The sequence below is a fragment of the Protopterus annectens genome, chromosome 3.part1, assembly GCF_019279795.1.
Source record: "Protopterus annectens isolate FY-2018-M chromosome 3.part1, PAN1.0, whole genome shotgun sequence".
Classification (NCBI taxonomy): Eukaryota; Metazoa; Chordata; order Ceratodontiformes; family Protopteridae; genus Protopterus; species Protopterus annectens.
In genome coordinates, this window is record NC_056732.1 from 641,140,132 (window position 1) to 641,165,715 (window position 25,584).

Consider the following 25,584-nt stretch of genomic DNA (forward strand, 5'->3'; position numbering starts at 1 on the left):
ACAGGCATCAGCATCTAGGGTACTGCACCAGTTCCTGGATGCCATGTCAGCACATGTCGGTGATCATGTATATTTCCCCAGTTCCCATGAGGTATTGGCCAGCAATATGCGTCTCATAAAGCAAATAGCGGAATACCCTGAGGTAGTGGGTGCAATAGACTGCACGCACATATGCATCAAAGCACCAGCTGGTGAGCGGAGTAGGCACTACTTCAACTGCAAGGGCTTCCCCTCCATCAACTGCCAGGTCATGTGTGATGCCCAGGGCATAATACTGAATGTGTGTGCTGGCTGCCCTGAAAGCTACCATGATTCCCATATCTGGCATCTGACACAGCTGCACCAGACATTTGCCAAAGGGGACATCCCACATGGTCACCTAGTGGGGGATGCTAGCTATAAACTGGAGCCATGGCTGATGACACCCATCAGAAATGCACACACTCCTGAACAGGAATGCCATAAAGAGGCACACGCACAAACACGAAATGTAATCGTGTGTTGTGCTGTTGCTGCTCAAGTCGGTTCTTCCGTGCCACAATTTGTATGATGTCATGGTATGTGCTATGCTGCATAATATGATCCTGCGAAAAAACAGCTGCAGGGACCAGCATATAGGCCTGGGCCAAACCCCCCCACCCATTGCCAAGGTCATCACAGACAGAGCGTGACTCAGAGGAGGAACAACCTGAGCCTGCCCCAGTAGACAGAAGGAGGCATGCCCAGTATGCTTTGGCCTTGACAAAAAGGCAATGCATAGCACATGCACTGGCTCAGTAGGAACCCTGGAAATGATACCTCTCTCTGACTCGCACATATAGTAAAAGGGATGCCTACATTGACACTACCTGCTTTCAAACATGTACAGGGAGTGTAGTATGTGCATCCAACATAGGCAGCCCTGCAACACCAACTGAGGCATGATTGCCATGTGTTAAGCAATTTAAAGCAGTGCTAAATAGCATTTACCACCATGTAGTATATGCAAACAGAATCGCACACACCAACTAGTGCAACTGTGGTCAATGTTGAGTAATATTGGGCAACGTCCAGCAAAGTTGGTGAATATTCAGCAATGTTGGACAAGCCTGGTCTAAGTAGGGCATAGCTGAACAAAAGCCAACATGCTCATATTTGCTTAACTGACCCTTAAGCAGTCTGGTCTGCTCAGTATGAAAATATAAAGCAGTGATGGGCCTCAACACAGGATACTGTGCACTATAGTTAAAGTACTGAACCACTAAACCATGACAGTATTGCAGTGGTCAGCCAGTATGAAGGAACGTTGATAAGTCTATGCAAAATATCTCATGGAAACCCTGCAGGCACAGCATAATCCCTGTTGAGTTATGACACAAAGGTGAGTCCTGCAGTAAGAACAGAACTTGACTTCCAACACACACACACAGTATAAATGTTAATATTGGTCATGTTCACACACATCCACAAATGTAGTGGACCTCAGATCGCAACATACTGAAAGGTCACACTGGGCATGCTCACACACAAATAAATGAGACAAATGTCAGGCAACAAAACATGGAAAGCCTGAACTGGGCATGCTCACACACTTAAGCCATGTCTGAGTACAGCAGTGGGCCACACATATCTGGCAGTTGCATGTGTTAACCCAGGAACCTCTCACTATCCAGCAATCCACCCTGTGCACACAGTTACATGACAACAGACACATATATAATATAGTGGAACCCTGTCATAATCAAATATGTTCTGCAAATACCTAAGTTGTTCATAGAAACTTGGAAAGCAAAGGCGATAAAGACCTGCAAACAGTATCAGCAATAAATATTGTGCATCCTGAGCAGAAGCATAAGTTCAGAGGTTGATACTAGGCTATCTGCCCTAGGGCATGTACAAGCCTAGCCAGAGTGTGTTTGGCTTTTGCAACCCTGTCGGATTACTACACTGTGCCAGTGAATAGTAGATCACACAAGATAGCCCATGTACGTCTAGGCTAGTGTACCTCTGTCTAGCAGGGACACAGAAGATATCCCAGGTGTAAACATGAGATCACCCATACAGCCGTCAAGATGTCCCCTGTAGGAGGTCAGTGGGTGGCTCTGCCTATGTGTAACTGTGATCACAATCCGGAGTGAGTGGATGCCCTGGGATAAGAATCTGTTCCTCCAGCATGTCTTATTTACATCTGTGCTGAGGTATATGTCCCTGAAGTGTGTAGCTCCAAGGGAGTCGGATATTCTGAGGTGGAGCATGTCCAGTAATTTTGGGTTGGGTATTTCTGTAAACAACAGGCACACATCATATCCGAGTAGGTGTTAAGTGACTGAGTATTGCTGGAGTTACTGCATCCGAACTGTGCAGGCCATCCATGTGAGTCCCTACATCTGCTTGGTGAGGAACTTCTGTGACCAGTACAGTTGCTGCAGATGTTGGGTAAGGTACACTCCAAATGTGGCATTGTAACCAAGCATGGTTGTGATGAGTATAGGGGCACAATGACCTCACTCGATCTAGATGTGAAACCATATGGGATAAGGTGGCTTACATAGAAGGTCTGTCCAATCACTTTGGCAATGTGAATGTCAAAGGCGACAGCACAGACAAGTCATGTCCCCAATCACCTAACAACTCCTACTGTATGTAATGGAGTACTACCTATGTGCTAATGTGTTGGCATGTTGCTATTCCCAAAGGGGATTACTATGCAACTAATGGCATTTAGCTGTAGGCCATGGCTCAGGCACCAGTCATCCATCTCTGTGAGACCCTGAGTATGCATGTGGCAGCTGGAGAGTTGATTACGGCACCCAGTTTACAGTCAAGTGTGAACAAGGTCAGCCATATTCCCCCTGTGGTAGCCTGTACATCAGACAAATATATACTGAACAAGAGATGTCCCAGGACTGAGCCGTGTGGGATGCCACGTGTAACTGGTGTATAGTCAGACATGGCACCTGCAATTCTGACCATGTGGTTGCTATCCCTGATCCAGGTAGCAATCCATCATGTGAGATATGTGTCCACATCGACGCTGGTGAGCCTATGCATAATGGCCCAGTGGGTTATTGTGTGGAAGGGGTTTGCAAGGTTCAAGTAGGCTGTGTGGACAACTGTCCCTATGTCAATGGACCTGTTAACCGTCTAAAGAACACAAACATGTTCAAGAAGCAAGATCTGCCCAGAACAATGCTGAAATATGTAGGACATAGTGTCTGTAGGTTCCCGATGTCTATGTGTAGGAGACCCATGACAATACGCTCCATAGCTTTGCAGAACAGGCTGGTTAGGCTTATAGGGCAATATTGTCTGTGGTCCGTTGTGGCACCAACTCTGTGGAGTGGGACCACTGTCGCTGTACGCCATTCCATGGGTACATATCCTGTAGTAACTCCTATATTGCACAGTGATGTAATGTGAGGGTTGCATCTGTCATGAAGCTCATGTAAGATGCATGCTGGGACACTATCTGGTCCCATTGATGCTGTGATGTATGCTTTGGGGAGGGCAGCACTCACCTGTTACTGTGTGATGTCAGGGAGGTTACACTCTGTTGGGATGGATAATTGCTCCCTAGGGGGGATGGGGGGCATCTGCACTGAACCTGTTTGCCAGGATGTTGGCAATGCCAGTGGGTTCAGGGTAAGTTTAGTCAGTATGCAGTAACTCTCCACATATCAGTGAGTGTCCACCCAGGTTCCTGACATAAATGAAGAAGGCCTTGTGATAGTCCTACATGTCTGGTGCAATTGTCCATGAGAAGCAGCCCTTAGATAAGTTCATGAGTGATCATAGCTGTCTGCTAGTACAGATCACAGATGCTTTCCCCATCTGGGATTGTGCTCTATCATGTAGTAGCTTCCTCCTAATGCTGTACAGCTTATTAATGGCTGGGGTCTACCAGACAGGTCCCCTGCAATTGGATGAGTGAGTTGTGTTGTTGTTTGGGATAGCACAATCCATGCAGTCCACTAGGTGTCCATAGAATGTGTATGTAAAGGATTCAGCAGTCGGAGCCATATTTGCCAGTGTCTCAGGGTGTCTGAAGGATACCACCTTGCTTTGGTGAAGTGAGACGTTGGCTCATGAGAAGTTCACCAAGATTACCCAGGACGGTTGTGTGGAGGGTATATGTATGTCCAGTGAGATATATGTATGTTCTGACCTTACCAATGAGGGGTATATTGCTGGTGTGGAACATAGAGTCCCCATGTTGGTGATGATCAGGTCCAATATGTATTCCCCCTTGTGGCTGTGGTGACTGGTTGTGCCATAGCATATGCATTTACAAATTGTAGTGACTGTAGGGTGAGGGTGTTTGGGCTTGAGTAGTATCCCCAGTCAATATTTGCGTATTTGAAGTCACCCAGTATAATGGTGTTTGTGGAGACCTTCATATTCTCCACTGTTCTCAGGAATGCCGAGTGTGGTTCCTGAGTATGGGAGGGTGGTCTGTAGCAGGCAACAAACTGAAAGGCAGTTTTGCACAATGGTAGTTGTATATGTATGGTCTGTGATGCTTTGTGTAGTGCTACTAACCCGGAGGTGTGTGTATCTGTGATGTATATGGATACTCCCCCTAATTGTGTTGTCCATTCCAAGTCCTGTGGTCAGAAAGCATGGTATGAAACATAACCTGGTAGTGCTGGTGTACATATATGAGCCTGAACTAGGCATCTGTTAGTGCACATATATCGCTATAATCCATACTGAGGAGTGTCCTGAGTGGTCGCAATATGAGAGTAACACATCTGGTGTTGAGCAGCATTACCCTTAGTGTCATTTAACCTGTAATGTCTATGGAGGTGGGTTTGTCTTTTGAGCCCTGCTCAACAAATGCACTATGGTGGTAGCAAGAGCCTTAGCCAGCATTCAAAGGTCCAAGGGTGACAGGTGCAAGCTGTCCATAGTGAAGCTACATGGCATGTCGAGCATGTCACCACAGGCTGACAGACACTGTATACCCTATGAATGACACCAATTTGTTAGACAACTGTTAAACGTGATATGTTTGTCTGTATAATGTGACATCATAATTGGTGGGTGTGAGATGCTAGACAAGGTCAGGGTCATACTGGCCTGGGCTACATGATGAGAGTGTTCCTCCATGTACCATGTCATGTGGTCCAGGGACTAACGTCTGAGGTTTTATGCACCAGCATGGACAATGATTGTGCCAGTCCTGTACTTGCTTTGGAGTGACCTGACTGCTGCATGTGTTATGTGGCAGATCCTGGCACCCGACAGACAGCCCAAAGTGACTATTCCCATGTTTGGGCTGGTGAGTGGTACGTCACTGTGTCTGACAATAAGTGTTGCCTATTACAAGTGTATTAGGTGTGTTGTTTAGCCCGAAGGGCAGTGACTGTGTGGTGCACTGACATTGTGAACTATGTGATATGTGGGTATTGTAGTGGGGTAGCAGTTGTGTGTGTGCCTGCTGTGGAGGTCTCTGCTGCTTAGGCAGAGTTAATTCACAGCATCCGAGTATGTCTATGTGTGATAATGTGGTTTGAGTGCTATCACCAGAGGATACGTGAGACTGATATGTGGTGTGTGTGGTTACCTTCACCACCTGATAGACTGTGCCAGTCACGGGTCAAGAGAGTTCAGCACCCTGTATGTCTCTATAGGTGCATCTCACACATATAGCTGAGTTTGTCTGGAGGAGGATAGGGTTGTCTGTGTACATGAGGCAGATGCGCCATTGTGTCAACATCACAATATTCACCAGCTGGACTGGAGAGTACACACAAAACCGACCCCTGGACATGCCGGGATATTATGATGAGATACACTGTAGCCAGATCACAAAGGATCAGTAGGGTGTTAAGTGTGTAAAAGAGTATAACAGGGATTAGTGCTCAGGTTTGTTGGTGTTCTGTAAAGAGTAGCTGATAAGGAGTCCAGACTGAATCATGACACCTCTGACAGCTATGTCATATATAGCAATGTACACTCATATATATCCTGAGTCAGGGCCAACTGTACCTGACTGACAATGCTGACATCCAGACAGACAGGCCCTTACATGCAGACCCACCTCACACTGACGATAGTCCATATCATCATACCAGGAGATATCACATGTAGAATGGATGAACAGCTACCCCCAATGCCAAAAGCATGGCAGCAAGTGGAATACATTGATTCCCAATATGTGTCATGCATAAACTACAGAACAAACAGATCCTGCACCTGAACAGTCAGCTGAGCCTCCCCCCTACACAGGATGTGGAACCATTGAATGTGTTACAGCAACATATGGCACTCCACACAAGTGTTGGTGCACAACACACCATGGGAAGTACAGTCCAGTATGCCTATGACGTCTGATCTGCAAGGCCATGGAGTCCATCATGGTTGAAGTCATAAACAGAGCTATTGGAAGCTGACATACACACAACCCTACTAACTGTGGTGTGTTCATGTGCGGATCATGGTTCCCAAACATGCTAGACTGTTTGCAAGGCAGCCACCCAGGACATACATCACTGAACACAGCTACACATGTCTCGCATAGACTTTGAATAGCCCTTTATCAACATCCCAGACACATGTAGTACCCACAAAACCAACAAGCTGTGCATAAATATGTGTTGACCTATGAAGGAATGTCAATGTGTCCACAGATAGATCACACAAGGTAAGGATTATGAGTTCCTCTTCAAGCTGTTGAAACCCGACGACCCACATGGACCATTCCTGGAATAGCATAAAACAAAGTGTACACACATTACCATGTCCAGTCTGATGATGTTACCATCCTATAAATGCAGCAGGAGAAGGGAAACAAGCCAGTAAAGCAAATAGTGTGCTGTGTTAATGCGTTTTTCTCCGGTATCATAACATAGTTAAGTAGGGGTTTGAATCCTGCAAACGTTGAGAGTGTGTGTGGGGGTTGTGTATATATGTGCAAATGTCTTTGAAAGGAGTGCCCTTTTTGGAGACTGGGAAAACACACTAAAAGAGGTACATTCATCTTTGGAATGACTGATGATGTCACCATCCTACAAATACAGACGGAGAAGGGAAACCACCCAGTAAAGCAAATAGCGTGCCGTGTTAATGCATCTTTTTCTAGTATCATAACATCGTTAGGTCAGTGTTTAAATCCTGCAAACACTGACTATATATGTAATGCATCTCTTTCTAGTATCATAACATAGTTAGGTAGGGATTTGAATCCTGCAAACGCTGACTGTATGTGTGCAATTGTCTTTGAAAGGAGTGCCCTTTTTGGAGACTGGGAAAACACACTAAAAGAGGTACATTCCTCTTTGGAAAGACTGATGATGTCACCATCCTACAAATACAGATGGGGAAGGGAAACCTCCCAGTAAAGCAAATAGTGCGCCGTGTTAATAACATAGTTAAGTAGCGGTTTGAATTCTGCAAACGCTGACTGTGTGTATGTGTGCAATTGTCTTTGAAAGAAATGCCCTTTTGGAGACTGGGAAAACACACTAAAAGAGGTACATTCCTCTTTTGAAAGACTGATGATGTCACCATCCTACAAATACAGACAGAGAAGGGAAACCACCCAGTAAAGTCAATAGCGTGCCATGTTAATGCATCTCTTTCAAGTATCATAACATGGGTAGGGGTTTGAATCCTGCAAACACTGACTGTGTGTGGGTTTTGCTTTTACTATGGTATGACATATTATGATTACAACATAAGTGCATTGCACACATCAGGTATATGCGTGGCAAATATATATGTGTACATGTCCCCTCAATCAGTACATAGGTGTGAAGCCTGCATACTACATGAATACATTTTTTTCCATTGACAGGTTGTGCCGCTGCTTCTCGGATCGTAGGTCACATATGTACGTATGTGACAAGGCCGTCCACTGTCATGATCTGTGGCCAAGGTCATCTGTGCCACACACACCCATGACAGTTACTTAAGAGTAGTGTGAGTGAGGGTATATGCCTGGGGTATATGTCAGACATGTTCCTTCACAACAACGACTGCCAATAATGGGCAGTCTTTATAGGTGTACAACTGCCTTGTGGATATGCATTCAGGCCTCTAATGTCTTATGCGATACACCTTGGGACTCCACAATATCTATGGATATGTGGATACCAAGGGACACATGACATAACATTAGGCTGTATGTACACATTGGTACCCAACATACATGTTGAGGGCTACCACCTATGTGGTACTGACGGGATAGTATGTATAGTACATGTGGATGACTATGCCATAGTTGGTTTACTGCTATCCAGCATGTATCAGACAACAGGTATCTGTCTGTATGATACCCTTGTGTAGGATATGCGTCCCATCCAGGGAATGCATTGTAGGCCAGTGCATGCATTTCCAGATTTGGATGGTCACATCCCTAGTGTGTTTGCATGTACCTAAGGGGGCTATATGCAAACAGGTGTGGTCACAGGAATGTGTGGCGTTCATTACCACTGGTTAGTGTTATAGTGTAGCACCGGAAGGATCCAACTGTTACTGAGTTCCCTACAACTGTGTGTCATTTGTCAGGACATCATTCAATGATTGCTTATAGTCATGCTGTTGAGGTTGTGTATACTACCAGACCACAAATCATTGACAGATATTAACAGTATCATCCACAGCATAGTGTCAACCCATGTCATACACACATGTCTACCCATGTTAGTACATAACTGTAGTAGAATGCATACTGGCCATTGAAAGATACTATGAGATGTTAATCTGTACAACAGGGTATGCCACACGTCCCATGTGTCCACTATGCACGTACATGCAGACAGTGCTCATCCACCATGTTCACAGATGTACACTTGCTAATCTGTACTGCACGAATCACACACGTACTGTCCACTCACTAACACATGCTGCAACACATTACAGTTCAGCCAAGTGGCACATGGGTGGACAATACATACTCAGACCTAACAGTGGTGTAAACAATGCTACATTGACAATCAGAGCTTTGAAGCATAATGTCTGCTCAGTAATACCTACAAGGATGTCATTACACTTTCCTGTTGACAACTTGCTAATATTGCTATACTGCTATAGTGCCACCCTGTGCATCAGCACCATGTTAGCCTGTTCCTCCATCAATGTTACAGATGAAAGAGGCGACACAGGTATCATCATATGCACAGGGTGTTTTGTTGTTTGCCAGAGCCTGACATTGACCCATCCAATCGACATGTCTGTGTGTGTGTGTGTGTGTGTGTGTGTGTGTGTGTGTGTGTGTGTGTGTGTGTGTGTGTGTGTGTGTGTGAGGGACAACAGTACAGCATGGGCCAATGTAGATGTAATGTGTTTGTGTATGTGTGAGCCCTAGTTGTTTGATTAATGTGTGTGGGTCTGCATGCACACAGCTTCACCATGTGGCTGCCATATACGGTAGTTTGTGGGACAGGCACAGACTGTACCTGCTAGGCTGTACAGATCACTGTCTCCAGCCATGGACACAGTACCTGTGCCTGGCAGGGGTGCTACGGACAGTATTGGGTACCAACCCTGACTGGTTACTGTCATCAGAGGCAGAGGTATGATGACTGGACCCATGTCCCTGCTGGGACTGGCCAGAGCCATGTGCACGTGGTCTACTGGGATGGCCAATGGACAGGCCAGCCCCAGCATTGCTGGGGCTGGTACTGCCACTATGGGAGCAGCTGTGAACTGTGGGCCATCCGCGACCACTGCCAGCTGTTGCTGTTGCTGGCATGCATCCACAACAACGTCGCAACTGTCCCGCACGGTCCTGGATCATGGAAGACATATTGTGGAGGGCATCTAATGTCTCACCCCAATGTCTATCAATGATCTTGGTGTAAGTCCTGATGGCACCGGCAAGGTCACGGATGCTGTCATTGATAGCGATGTAATGTGCCCTTTGCGCCCTAAGTCCCTGCCTGGTGTACCGTTCCATACGTGCCTAAGCCTGCATTACAGCCTGGAACATACTGGACGTCATAAGACCTGTGAGGGCACACCTTCCAGGGGCAATACGACCAGCGGTGCTCCCCCGAGAACCCCTGGACCACCGCCTATGTGGTACTGTTCCAGGAATACGGCTATGGCTGCTGTGAGGGGATGCAAGTGCCATGGGTACCACACTCTCCTGGTCAATGCCAACTGTATGCTGTCCCTTGCCTATGGCCATTGGTGGTGAGGGATGTATTGACAGTATGAGTGTGCACATAGATGGGATTGAACGCTGTGTACTGTCGATTGATGGACCAACGACAGACCCTGTCAAACCTTCCTGTGCCAAAATACATGTCTCATCATCAACACTATTCGTGGCAGTGACTTCAGGTTCCCTGCTGCTTTCAGCCACCCCTAACTCAGCACCTGTGAGAGGAAGACAGGAAACACACTTTACAGTCTGCACATGCACACATGCACACATGCACACATGCACACATGAACACATGCACACATGAACACATGCACACATGAACACATGCACACATGCACACATGCACACATGCACACATGAACACATGAACACATGAACACATGAACACATGCACACATGCACACATGGACACATGCACACATGCACACATGCAAACATGCAAACATGAACACATGAACACTAATACACTCCTAACTACAGCACATACACACACACCAGCAATCCAACACATACTCTATAGTGGGTGAAGGTGGGTGTCAGTATCACAATGTAAACAGTCACCACATGTGTCAGCATGCAGAATATGTGTTGCACAAGACCATGCAGTGCAAGTGTAGACACCCCTATTTAATGGCAGTATACATGGCTTTGATGCAACTGTATAGTTGTTCAGTGATTGGCTACACCCTGGAACACAATGTGTACATGGACACAACTCTGCTGTGCAAGTATTATCAGCTCTGCAATGCCCTGTGCACCATCACTCACAAGTATACATGCCATGGGTGCATGTGTTATCTGTGTGACACATAGATATCCATGTCTGAGTACAGTGTCTGTGTCCATAGCAGATAATAGTGGGCATGGATGTAGCACATGCATGTTATGTACACACACGGGATGAGTGGTTCATGTTGACATGAAGGAATCCCAATGCTTGACATGACCAGTGTACAGTGGTTATGGTAAGTGCAGGACATATTGCAGATATGTCGGTGCCAGACATGGCATGGCATGCTAAACAACTGCAACATTATACACCACACATACCCAATGTGTGTCAAGTGACCTATACACCCACTAGCATTTCAGGACATATATGTGACACTTTGGATGGTGACTGCTGTGCATATTGTGTATACTGGCATATGTAAGCACACACAACATGCTATACATATTGTATATAGGTGCATATCTTTGCACACACACAACATTGAGATGCAAAGCAATGACTGCTATGAGTAGTACTGTGGTCACTGTAACTGGATGGGGTGTAGTACTCTGTGCCATCATCAACATGCATCTTGTGGTCACTCACAGCTACTAGTGTGTGCAAGACCACCACCTAGCATGCTGTACTTGAACTGCAGTGCCATGGCTACGTTCACAATTACACAGCCACATTGTACATGGGTGTGTAAGATGCCCAATAGGGAGCATTGCCTAACATGACTGCATTATGTGTTGCAGAGTGTTGCACAGCCCCATGATAGGCCTCTACCCCTGAGGTACAGCATGTGTGCGTGCATGACATGTGGGATACTGAAGTATGACCTTACAGCGGGTGTGTGGTAATGCCAAATGTAGCATGTTTTCATGTACTGCATATGATAAACGTGTTCTGTTGTGTACAGTTGTAGAAACTATGCATATCCAATGTGCAGTACAGTGTTGCCACAATTGTCTGCTGCACTGTGCATTCCATGTGATTGAGGCAGCTACTGACTTTACTGAGATGATTGATCTCTCACAGCAAACATGCACAGCATGCATTATGCATAGGTGTGTTATGTGTACATGGCCTACACCTCACCTATGACATGCAGATTTCATTACCAATATTAAAGTGTTAACACACTCACCAGCATGTATCATCTGCCCTGCTGTCACACCAGAGGGACCTACAAGAATATGACACAGTTTGTCAGTGGCCACAACTGTGGCATTGCTACTGTGAGTGTGCTAAACTACAGTGGAACAACAGTCAACAGTCACAGGTGTACAGATACTATTCCAAATATCAGTATTGCACACAATAGGCAGCACAACTGCTAAACACACAGTACACATCTCACATATGCATATTCTAACAGTACACGTAACGGTAGTCTACAGCTAGGGCATATTACCTGCACGCTCCATGTCATCCTGCTGGGTGGCTCCGGCCTCCATGATGACACATGTGTGATGCTGTTGCTGCTGTAGGCAAGGAGCCACCATGCTTAGGAGCAGCTCTTCCATTCTGGTGAGGGGGGATGTATGGCCGCCCCACCACCTGTGGCAAGCTGTTGCCTATGGATATCAGACACACACCGCTGGACATGTCTAATTAAATCACTGCAGTGATGGTGTACCTGCTCATATGTCCGGTTATGCATGCCTATGTCATTTATCCGGTGAACAAGATCTTACCACAGTGTAGTACGCGCATGCTGGTGCTGGCTGGCCCTGGAAAAAAACAGGTTATAGTGCTGCACCAGGCTGTTCTGTATTTCCTGCTCCTCTGCAGCTGTATACGATGGATTGCGTTGATGAGCCATACCCCTGGAAGACAATTAAATGATATGTGTGAGCAAGTCATGTGGCACACTTAACATTATGAAGTACAGATATCACTTAACTGCCATATATAGCATCTATCTGTCTATCAGAGGATACACACATTCAATACCACATATCAGTGCTCAGCTCACAACTAGCTGACAGTGCCTGCCACACTCCATATAACAAACCAGTATACACCAGTAGTCGGCACACTGTTTGGGATACAATGCACAACCTCACCCCGGGGGTATATATCAAGCTAATGCATGAAGAAATATGTCATCCAATGCAATGAATTTAATGTACATTTACAGTATTACCATTAAACCACCCTAGTCTTTGATGCCATACCCCTACCTAACATATGTGCATGGTTGTTAATATAGCTGGCATATTGCTGTAACAGAGTATACATGTTGCTAGGTACACACACATACCCTGTAACACACATGTGATTGCGGAAATGGTACAGGCATCATTATACACACATCAGACATACAAATGTATGCAGACACAGATGAGCATTACCTGTGTACCTTATAGTACTGTGTGCCCCTACTTACAGATAGTTATGCCTGAGGTATGTAATCTGTGCAGACTGCAGGAACACACAGGACAGTGTTACCAAGTAATGTGAACATACACCATACTGTGCTGTTTAGGCCTACAGCTTCAGGTAGTACAACAGTTCATATGTGAGCCGGATTCACCAGCAGTACCACTTACTGAGCATACATGTATTGCTTCAGACTACAATGGGTCACCACAGTCATACACAAGGAACTACGTCACAACATATGCCATCCTACTATGTCTGCATCCCAATAACTGACACATCTTTCTCTGGCCTCACATCTAGGACACAAACTACCATGACAGACACAGCCTCACACTAAGCTATCACACCTTTACAAACCTTGCACACAGTCACTGTCACACTCACTCCACCTCACATAGCAAGTATTGCACTGAGTACATGTGTGTGTGCATTGTGTCATATGTAGGTAATACGCCATTTGCTCTAGGGCCTAGAACAGCCTAGCCATATGCTACCCTGCCCTTTGACACACATGTAATGTGATTTCACTTGCTTCTGTCAACTGGATACACAGATGTGACTCCCAGGGCATATTACCTATCTCCAAAACAATCATCAGGGGTATGTATGACATCTGCTAATGAGGAGCCTTGTTTGTTAATGCTGGGTAGTTTAGTCCAGAGTGTGGCATATTTGTGGATAGGAATCTGTACCGCCAGCATGTGCTGTTTAGTGAGGTGACAAGGATTAGGGCCCTAGGTCATGTAGCCCGGAGGAATTGTGAGGTGTTGTCATGGTGGTTGGCCGACTGCTATGGGTGTGACATACCTCTGTATGTCCGGCAGTGGTAACCTCTGGGTGGGCGGTATGCAACGCAGTCTAGCTGTGGTTTTGTGAGTCAGTCTGCATAGGGCATGTGTTTGAGGGCGGTATTACTCTTTGTTAGGTATGTCTGTGGCCTTTCCACATGCTGTAGTTGTCATATGAGGTACATACCACATGGGGCATTGTGATGAGTAGAGGGGAACACCGACCTATATTTCCCTAGATGATACACCTTTTGTGATGACACGTACCACGAAGACAGATTATAAGACTAGTGTGGCACTGTGATTATCAAAGGGGAGCCTACTGTCCACCTGTGTCCCATGTACCCTTCTGACACCTTCAGTGTCAGGCAGGCTAACCTGTATTATTTATTATTCATGGAAGGTGTTTTGGGGTGGGGCACTGCAAGTATCAACACACTGGTGTTCAGTCCATGCCTTGGACAACAGGCACCTGTTGCAGTACATATGACCCCGTGTCTCTCTCTCTCTCTCTCTCTCTATATATATATATATATATATATATATATATATATATATATATATATATACTATCATATCTATACATATCTATACATATCCATACATATCCATACATATCTGTGCATATCTACATATATATATCCATCTATATCAATATATATATCTATATTTATCCATATATATCCATATATATATATATATATATATATATATATATATATATATATATATATATATAAATATCTATCTATATCTATCTATATATGTATATATGTATATATCTATATATAGATCTATATATCTATAATTCTATATATCTATATATATTTGTATATGTATATATATATATATATATATATATATATATATATATATATATATATATATACATATATATATATATATATATATATATATATATATATATATATATATATATATATATATATATATACACACACACATACATCTAAACATCCCTTGCTGTACATATAGCTGCACATATAGGGACATATACTGCCCACCTTTCATGGTGGGGATGTCAATTATGCAGCTGTTGTGAGACATACTGTTATGTAAAACTATTGCACAATGTTGTGCAGAATGCATTCTGCTGTCCTCAGGCCGTATAGCTGTAGCAGGCCTCACTGCCTGTAGCTCAGTCCCACAGTGTTTAATCACCACATGACATATAACGGCACTGCCTGCTGTCTGCAATGCCACACACTACAACCTACATACACATGTGCACATAGCAGCCTTCAACAACATACATATGTCCAGCCTTCACTAACAGCTGCAGTATGTCCCTTGCCCTATGCAAATGTGCATGTACATATAGATACGGACTGCTGCCACATATGGATGATTCACAGTATGTAGAGTACCCTTCAGACACATCATTCGGATGTCAGCAAATACATATCTGTTACATACCTTACCTTTGTATTCCTCACCTCCGTCTGTTGTAGGTGTTGATTTTTTTTTTTTTGGTTTTGGTTTCCTCAGTGTGTTGGTCTTTTTTTTCAGTGTCTGTCTCCTACTGCCTGTTTGTATCCATCCGTCTGTTTGTCTGTCTGTCTGTCTCTCTTGCTTGCGCTTTCTCTCTCTCTCTCACTCTCTTTCCCAGTTGGTCAATGATATTATTGCATGTGTGGACAGCAGATACAGGCTGCTTTCCTAGGTATCTGCACATGTGCATGTGATGGCCTCTGCACCAATTGGTGCCCACCATTTAGTAATTGCATGCAGCCTGCTGTGTGGTAATTGCAGTTCTCACTGTGATTTCAGGACACTGCTATAAAATGATAGGTTAGGTAGGTGTAGCCCTTTCAGTTTTGCAAGGTGGGGACCATGCTTGTTTGCTGTGGACACTGTTGTCTCAGTTAGAAGGTTGGTATATGTCTCATATCTGAATGTGGGTTGTAGCCAGTGAAATGCATATTGTACTGAAACCTGACTGTTGCTTCTTCCAGTACACTCTTCTCAGTGTGTAAGTTTACTCACACCTCCTAATGCTAACACTGCATACATGGGAGTATGTACTTTATTTTCGAATTAGAGAATTAACTGGCATACAACAGTAGTTATTGTAATGTGTTCCTATGGCTTTCCTATTTTCCCTTTACATTCACTCATTGTAATGCATGTTATATTTCTTTCAGCACCAAGTTATTGTATATCTGCTGTAGCGTAGTGGTACATCATGCAGACTGATGAGTCCAAGGTTTGGGGTTTGAGACTGGCAAGGATATTTTATTTGTCTGCTGAGCAGTACAAGGGCCCTGTCATACAGAGTTACTAAGGAACTTTTAAGCAGTTGTAAGCGGGTTTGCGTGGGTTTACGTGACGCTTAGCGATGCTAAGCTAAGCTTAGCTTAGCTTATTTCACTTTAGCAATACTAAGCTAAGCTTGGCTTAGCTTATCATATCTTAGCAATGCTAGGCTAAGCGCACACATGCGCACACTGGTGCAAACCCGCTTACTACTGTTTACAAGTGCTCACTCCCGCTAACCCCTGCGCTTATTTCTTTGACAGAAAAGTAAATGGGGAGATAGAAATGTGGTGATAAAGGGTGCACAAAGAGGGGAAGACAATAGGCAAAGCAGCTCGGGATGTACAGGATGGGTGTGGAGAAGGTCCATAGCTGCTCATTTCTTTACCAGCAACAGCTGTGCATATGCAATACATTAGGAGGGATATTTGAAACCTTCCACCCCTGAGAGAGGGGTGAGGACAACTAAGTATGTTGTACTACCAATTATGAATAACAGGCACATGCACTGTTTGTGAACTGCTGTACTGTCATTAGTATATTACTCACTTCTGAACAGTTTGTGATTTGTTTGTGTTGACATTAGCACAGTCTGCTCAGGACAACTGGACATATTTCACTACTGTGTATGACTGCCTACACCCTTGATTGTGCCTGACTACATGGGTATATAGTACATTTGGGTAGGGGTGCAGAACTGCAGAGTTCATTATTTATTATTGTGTGATGTTTATCTTGCTGAACATGCAGAGTTGCTGTGTACCTGTAAGTCTATAAAGGCTAGTAATCTGTCTGAGTAGCTCCCACCTGTGGACATATCCAGATGGTAGACAGAGGTTAGCCTAGTATTTATTGACTGTGCACCACACCAGTCTTTTCAGCACCTGAACAATGGCATTGTCACAGTTGGTTGCTAGCAGTACATGGCTACATCCTTTGATATTTCTGTGTTGTACTCCTACATAAGGGCATGCTTGTAGAATTCATTCTACAGCTATTTGCAGAGTGTGTAACAGCAGACAGGCTGATATGCCTGTGTGTTTCTGACTCTTCCAGGCCTCAGATACTCTCAGCTATATATTTGAACAGCCTCAGGGAAAGGTACATATCAGTGGGATACACCTGTTTTATATTTCAGATATTGTGCAGTTGCGACTTTGGTGGATTCTGAGCATATGTATTACTACACCTTTTCTGACATGCAAGCAGTGTCTACTCTCACTTATTGACATTTATCATTAAATGGGATTCCCCACCTTTCTGCCTACTGTTACTACATTTCACAGGGAGTCTGAGGGGCACAGCTAGCATTTGTTTGCAAATCAGGGACATCCCTGTAAACCAGTCACAGTTGGGAGGACTGGCCTCTAACCTATTCAAATATGCCAGTGTTTATCCTGCTCTGATACTGTGTGGAGTTTGTAAGGTGCTTCTGTAACATTATTCCCTACTAGCATGGCTGGTTCTCTTTTCACAGTCATGTCATGCAATTCCACAACACTTGCCTGTTAAGGGCCACAGAACATGATTTGTGTTATGCCATTCCTATTATCCCTTTACATTCACTCATTGTAATGCATGATATATTTCTTTCAGCACCAAGTTATTGTATATCTGTTGTGGTGTAGTGGCACTTCATGCAGTCTCGTGAGCCCAAGGTCTGGGGTTCGAGACTAACAGGTGTATTTTATTTTGCTGCTGAGCAATACAAGGGCCCTGTCATACAGAGTGACTAAGGCACTTTTAAGCAGTTGTAAGCGGGTTTGCATGACGCTTAGCGATGCTTAGCTAAGCGCACACAAGCTCACACTCATGCACCCCTGCTAACTACTGCTTAAAAGTGCTTGTTCCCGCTAACCCTCGCGCTAATTTCTTTGAAAGAAAAGAAAATGGGGAGATAGGAAAGTGGTGAAAAAGGGGGCACAAAAAAGGAAAGACAGTAGGGAAACCAGCTGGGATGTGCAGGAATGGTGTAGGGAAGGTTCAAAGCTGCTCATTTCTTTACCAGCAACAGCTGTGCATATGTTCGTAATTTGGTGAGAAATTTGCAACCTTCCACCCCTGAGAGAGGGGTGAGGACAACAGAGTATATTGTACTGCCAATTATAATTATCAGTTTACATATCCGGCGGACATGTGTGCGAAATGGGCAGCTATGTATGGGGCGAAATATTTTTGTGGGAACAGATTGCCCTTTTTTATTTTTTTTTCAGGTGAGAGTGGAATGTGAGGTAGGGGATGTAGGTATATTTGGGGAGGTAGGTTGGGGAGGTAAACAGACAAGACAAACAAGACACATACAGGGGCAGAATTTGACACATGGGGTGGGTGAACACAATTGACGGGTAAGGTTGTTTGGAAATCGCAAGCCCATGAGACCATAGATGGTAACAGTGGAACTGAGATCCCCACCCATGGGCAGTCACCACTGCACCTTCACAGTCCCGAGGGTGGCTGTGCTGGGGTCTGAGTAGGATGGGCAGGCTCACCTGTGAGACACACCACTCTCACCTCAAGCTGGTGTAGGGGATCAGTGACTGAATGCTGGATCTCCCTACGCACCACAACCCGGACCCCTTGAAAGGTGGCGGGTGGCACTTCTCTGCCCACGCTTGCATGGGGGGGGTGAGCCCCATCCCCTGCAGCACTTCCACCTGAAGGTGGCACAGGACCAATGGAGGAGAGGAGTCCGGGCTGGGCACCAGAGCCACTGGTGCCAGGTGCACTTGCCAACTGAGGAGGGACAGGTGGGTCCACTGGGACTGGCCTTCCCATATGTTCTGTGATTAGGTGTGTTTAATTACAACATAAACAACAGCATTCCAGATTCATTGTAACAGCATGCATTAATATTACCATTAACTCAACACACCAAGGTTCCAACAGTTGAACAGCAAGCATAACACATGCATATATTGAACAACAGTGGATATTCCAACAGCATGCAGGGATGTTTGGTAGCAACAGGCCACCATGAACGTGGTGTTTGAACAGGGCACATGCACCAACATGAATGCAAATATTTATAAAACAATAGGACATGTGTCCCAACAAATATTTAAGATTACACATACCCATTGAGGTGTGGAATTGCATGGTTTATGCACAAACAGTAGGGTGTAGAAAAAAAACCTCAGTTAACATCTTATAATCACTTTTGCTCTACACTACATTCCTAGTGACTGCAAGTGTATATTCACTACATGTATTATTACACTTGCCACCATGCATTAGGTTGTGTAATGAGTTTGGTTAGTTCAATATATACTTGACCTATACCTGACATACTAACTGTCCAAGATGCAGATGTTACTGCTACATATTTCATGGTTGCATTTATATTTCTTTATCTACATATCTGGATGTTTTCACATGACATTTTCACTTCAATTTGTACAGAACCCTGCATTTATTGACGCACACTCACATTTCTGGGGAACATATTAGCATGCTACTCATGTACCAGATTTACTTATGCATGCCAGCCAGTAACTGACTGTTGAGGACTGTATATATGCTTCACAGCTACTAGCACTTCCATCATCCACTGTAGATGGGACTGCAGAACTCTGGGTTGCCAGCACTTTCTAACACAGTACTATTTGTGTAATGCAAGGGTACAACAACATTTCAAACTAAGTGACACAAACACACTCTGGGCTTTAAACCTTTATTACTGACATTGCACACTTTTCCACAAACTCACTCCTTTATTTGTTATAACAGTGCATATGGCAGACATATTCAAGACATATTATACCTTTATTAATGGGTTAGAGCACACTTTTGCAGGCTCACTCACATATATTATATGACAGTACCTGCAGAGATTTTATTCCAGACATATGTTACCTTTCTTAATGGGTTACTACGCTCTTTTTCTGGCACTATGACTATTTCGTATGACAGTACATGCAGAGGACTTATTCAGGACATTTTATGGCTGTATTATTGTACTACAACACTTTCTTTCATGCTTTCTCCCCTGATTTATATAACAATACATGCAGAATAATCACTAACCTGCCTGGTGGCGCAGCCTTTGCAGCCTATCAGCATAGGCTTGCTGATTCGCAGCACAGTCACCTGCAGCTGTGAAGTAAATGAAGGGATATTGAGACATACCTATCCATTATACAGAATCAATTATCAATTCTTACATACTGCATTCTATGGCTACTTACCCAGTCGTGGGGCATCCTGTATCCCACGGGCCTCCTGTATCCATTGGTTCAGGTGGTCCTTTTTCCATCTCTTCAGGTCTGCATGGTGGTGATGAACCTGCTCACTGGTGCGAGGAATGCCTGTGGCACTGGTGAGGTCATGAGCTAACCGGTTCCAAGCCTCAGCCTTATACTCCGTCCCTTGGAACTGGCCCTGCAGGAGTCTGGACTCATGACGGTGGACAAGGAGCTAAACCATGTACTTCGACTCCTCGATGCCCCAACGCTGTGCTCAGAAGCGTGAACCCACTCCTGCACCTGCCATTCTGACTGCAAATGTGAGCTACAATCAGTTATGGCGAGTATTTCCCCCTATGGGGCTTAAATATGCCGCATTTCCCACACTTTTTTGTGATTGGCCATTTTTGAGAATTCTAGGCTGACTGCAGACATGCTTAGAAATGGTTAATCTACCATTTCTAAGTATATGCATGCTAATAGTAGCTGTCTCTTCAAAGTTGCCATGGCTTGGTAGTTCTGTACTTTGATTATGATGCACAGGGTCCTTTGTTCAAACCTTGTTAGTCTTTTATTTTAATACTGTCTAGACAGGCTAGTGGGTGTGGCTGCATTTAAGCAACTTAGCTTTACATTGCTCCCTGATGCCCTACGGTGCCCTGGTTGGCTCAGCGCACATGTCCGCACAATCACATTGCGCTGGGTAAAGTGCATTTAAACTTTGGCCAACTCTATTGCACTGGGTAAAGCATTATTAAGCTATGGGCATCTGTATTGTGCTGGGTAAAGCGCTTTTAAACTTTGGGCACCTCTGTTTAGCTGGGTAAAGTGCTGCTTAATGGCAGGCTATTTTATATCTGGATCCTTTAAAAATATATATTTTGTTCACTGATACATTGGCCATTTCACTGCTTTTACTAATATTTTAATCATATGTGTCTGGTATTATTTCATATACTGATTTACAACATAAATACAAAGGGGAGTGATGGGGCTCAAACCATGAATGCCTCTTCTTTGTGCATACGCGCTACCATTATACTATTGCAATTTGGTGTAATTTGCTTAAACATTCTTTCTTATGTTCTTCCATGCTGGCAATTGTTAACTACAGCTAAGCAATGGGCACACCCGCGCAAATACAGGCAGCTATATCCTGGATTAAAAAAATATATATATTATTTCCTTTATATAAGTGTGATGGGGGTTTACAGTGTCAGGGAGTGTGGTGTTGGGTGCATGTACATTTGAGCGAACTCACTCTTGTGTGTTGACATTATGCTTTTTAAAACCTTGCAGGGGCGTGGACATTTAGACTGCTTGGCAGTCGGACATGCCCCCTGCTTTCCTACAAAGTCCGTGTAAGAGTTACGGTTGAGTCAGCGTGCCCTCATGAATATTCATGGCAGGCTGACGTCATACCATTCAACTGCAGCCTCTGAGTAAGACATATTAAGTCTTACACGGAGGTTTCGTGCATCCGGGGGTGTAACTTTTAAACTATTTGTGTTTCCTGAATGTACTGTATTAAAATGATCTGCTATGGGACTTACAATCTTATTATTTTGTTATGTCCCTAACATGTTCTTTTATCCTTTCACTTAAACTTCTTTTACTTTCTCCGATATAGAAACAATCACAAGAGCATTTAATTGCATAAACTATTCCCTTTGTCATTCAGGAAATCTTGTGTTTCAAACTTTTTACCATTTATTCTATCAAATGTAGATACTATGTACTGACAAATGGAACACTTGCCACAAGGGCTTGTGCCCAATTTTTTTTTTACATTTCTATTAATCCGCACTTTTGCTTTGCTGTATTTACTATGTGCTAAAACATCTTGCAAGCTACGACCCCTCTGATAAGATGTTCTAAATTTTACTTGTGACAAAGTGGGAACTTGCCTTTTTATAAGTTTCCAGTATTCTTTTAATAAGCCATTGAGTCTATCTGAAAAAACGGTGTATTTGGTAACAAAAAATAAAGAATTGTCATCTGAGGTAATTTTTCCATTTCTTATGTTACCCATGTGACTTCTTCTGTTATTAACGTCATGCTTCTCATAAATTTTAGCATAACTTTCCATAACCAATTGCTCTTCATATCCTCTATCCAAAAACATTTTTATAGCTCTCTCAGCTTCTATTTATGACTCATTTATGTCACTACATAACCTTTTATTTCTAAGCAGTTCCCCATAGGGAATAGATGCCAAGGTGTGTGGTGGATGGCAACTAGTAGCTTGTAACATTAAATTCAACTGATTAAATTTTCTATGAATCTTAGTTTTAATTTTCTCATTGATTACTCCTTCTATAGTAATATCTAGAAAATTAACCTTCAAACCTATTTGTGCTTCATCATATTTAATTCCAAATCTGTTGTTCAAAAATTAAAAAACTCAAAGACCTCATCCCTACCACCATGGCATAAAAATATGAGATCATCTATAAATCTGAAATAGTGTCTAACATATCTCTGATAAAATGCATTTCTATAGATATGAGTACTCTCCATTAACCGCATAAACAAATTTGCATACATGGGGGCAAAAGCTGCCCCCATAGCTGTACCTTGTTTTTGTCTATAAAGGTTCCCCTCAAATTCAAATATGTAGTTATTCAAACAGAAATGTACTAACTCTTTCATATATTGAGTTCTGGGATTGTCTCCCAAGAAATACTGTATAGCTTCTAGTCCATATTGATGTTGTATATTAGGATATAGACTAGTTACATCTCCTACTACAAGGTACATATTTTCCTTCCCACTCTTTTCCTCCCAACCTCTTCAAAAAATCAAAAGAATGTTAATATAAGATGGACGCTTTAGTACTTCTTTCAATAGTACTTCATGTAAAAGACAACCCAAATTATGCGTAAAATATCCAATAGTTGACACTATTGGATGTCCTGGAGGGTGCTGCAAACCCTTATGAATTTTAGGCACACAAAAAAATCTTGCTACACAACCCTCCTTGTTCACAAGCTTTTTTGTTACATCTGATGCTGTAAAATAATGTAACCTCACTCCTTAATCCAACAGCATCCAATATTCTTTTTGAGCCTGACTAAAAATTGTCATGTTTACTTTATTATAAATTTGTTCATTGCTCAAATGTTGCATACACATATCATAATAAGTTAAAGAATTCATAATAACCAGCTTCCCCCCTTTATCTGAGGGTTTAAGAGTTTAGTAGGTGTTCTAATCCCAGTAAGGCCAACTGTGTGTGCGTCTGCCTGCTTGAGAAAGAAACAATGCTTTTTAGAGTATGCACACTCTTTACAATTCACATATTCACCTTTGGCAATCCTGCTGATGTCACCCACCTAGAAATACACCTCTGGGACTGCTGTAACCCAGTATTCTTCGTAGCGTGTGCTGTACCTGTGTATTGCTGTAGTGTGGTAAACTAGTTAGGTAGTGATTCTATTCCAAGACAGGCCAAATGTCTTTTAAACTACGTCCGATCTCGGCTGCTGAGTGTCCTTGGCTTTAACATCTGCACCTACACTTTCTTGCCCTGCATTACCCTCTGTGACTATGCCTGGGTGGATGCTAGAAGGAACCAAGGAACTTTCTTGCCCTGCATTACCCTCTGTGACTATGCCTGGGTGGACGGCTAGACTTAAACTAAAATTAATACAAGCTCAACCAATTGCTCAAGCAATTATAACAAACTCTGCTGCCTCATCCCCTTTATGGGAATTGAACCAAGCCTCTCCTAGAAGGAACCAAGGAAGTATGTACATCTGCTGATAATCCTAAACTACTATAGTTATTTAAACCCTGCTAGGTGTTTTAGTACAATCCCTTGCCAGGAAAGCCAGCAACCTAACCTTTCTTTTACTTCTGTATCTCCATACTTCCCCCTCATCTAGCTCCCTGATTTACACTAGCTCCCTTCTCTCCTCAATCCAATCTAGTCCAGGGATTGCCCTGGTGGAGCCACAGGTGCACTTCAGCATTTGTCCAATAGATGACAACCACTCCCCACTAATCTGACTTCAATTCACTTACTTTCTTGTTTTCTGTTTAAGTTCTAACTTTTCTTTTTCTCTCTCTTTCTAAACGTCATAGTCCACTCTATCCTACTATATCCCTGTCCGCTGTACTTACCCTTCTGCAATCCTCACTCCACTGAGAGGTTCTCGATCTTCTCCTGCGTTCCTTGGTTCTACTTTTTCCTGCTTTCACACCACGCTGCATTGCTCTTCTCTCTCTATCCCTCTCTCTCTCTCTCTCCCCTTATATCTATCTTATAATCCATCCCGTGATATCTCTGTCCTCCACTACCTAGCTCTACTCTTTGGATTCTCTCCTCACTTCCCGAACCCACCCATCTAATTAGATACTGCTTGCATGTCAACTCCCCTCCTTGCCACAGAATCGCAGCTCTTCCGGTCTGTACCTGCTAACACCTTTCCTTGCTCCTCCCTCCTCTTCCAGAATATCTTCCTAGAATTTATAAAACCCTCCCAACCCTTGGGCACCATCTTTTAAACTATGCCCGATCTCGGCTGCTGTGCGTCCTTGGCTTTAGCGTCTGCACCTACAGTAAGTAGAATTTTTTGCTTTTGAATCTCTGCTTTTTATTGTATAACTGCATCACGTTCTTTATAGGGAAAGGACGAAAACAGCAATGACTTTTCATTGAATGTTGTCCACCACACTAGAAGTGTGCTGGTTACATGTATTTCTGAAACGCTAATTGTAATCTGTACTGCTTTTACCTTATCACATAAGGCCGAAATCAGGAATGTCCTTTCATTAATGTATTTTGTTAAGACATTAAGTGTACTGGGTTAATGTATATTGTTAAAGCCTAGTAACTATTGATCGAGGAGTGTGCTGGATAATGTATTCTGAAAACGCTGTGGTGTGTGCTGGTTAAATGTATTCTGCAAATGCCAACCTACACACGCGTATTACAAAGTAAAGTACTATCCTCTTAAAGTGCTTAACTAGATGCTGTTTAAGGCACATTGTATTGCAACATTACCTAGCCTATTTTGAAGTGCCTATTTTGTAGAATTGAGTGATTTTGAATGTTTACTGCATATGTGTTAGTCGCTCCTGTTTCTTCTATAGCTCCTTATTGACTAGGAGAAATGCATCGGTGTTAGTGTAGTGGAC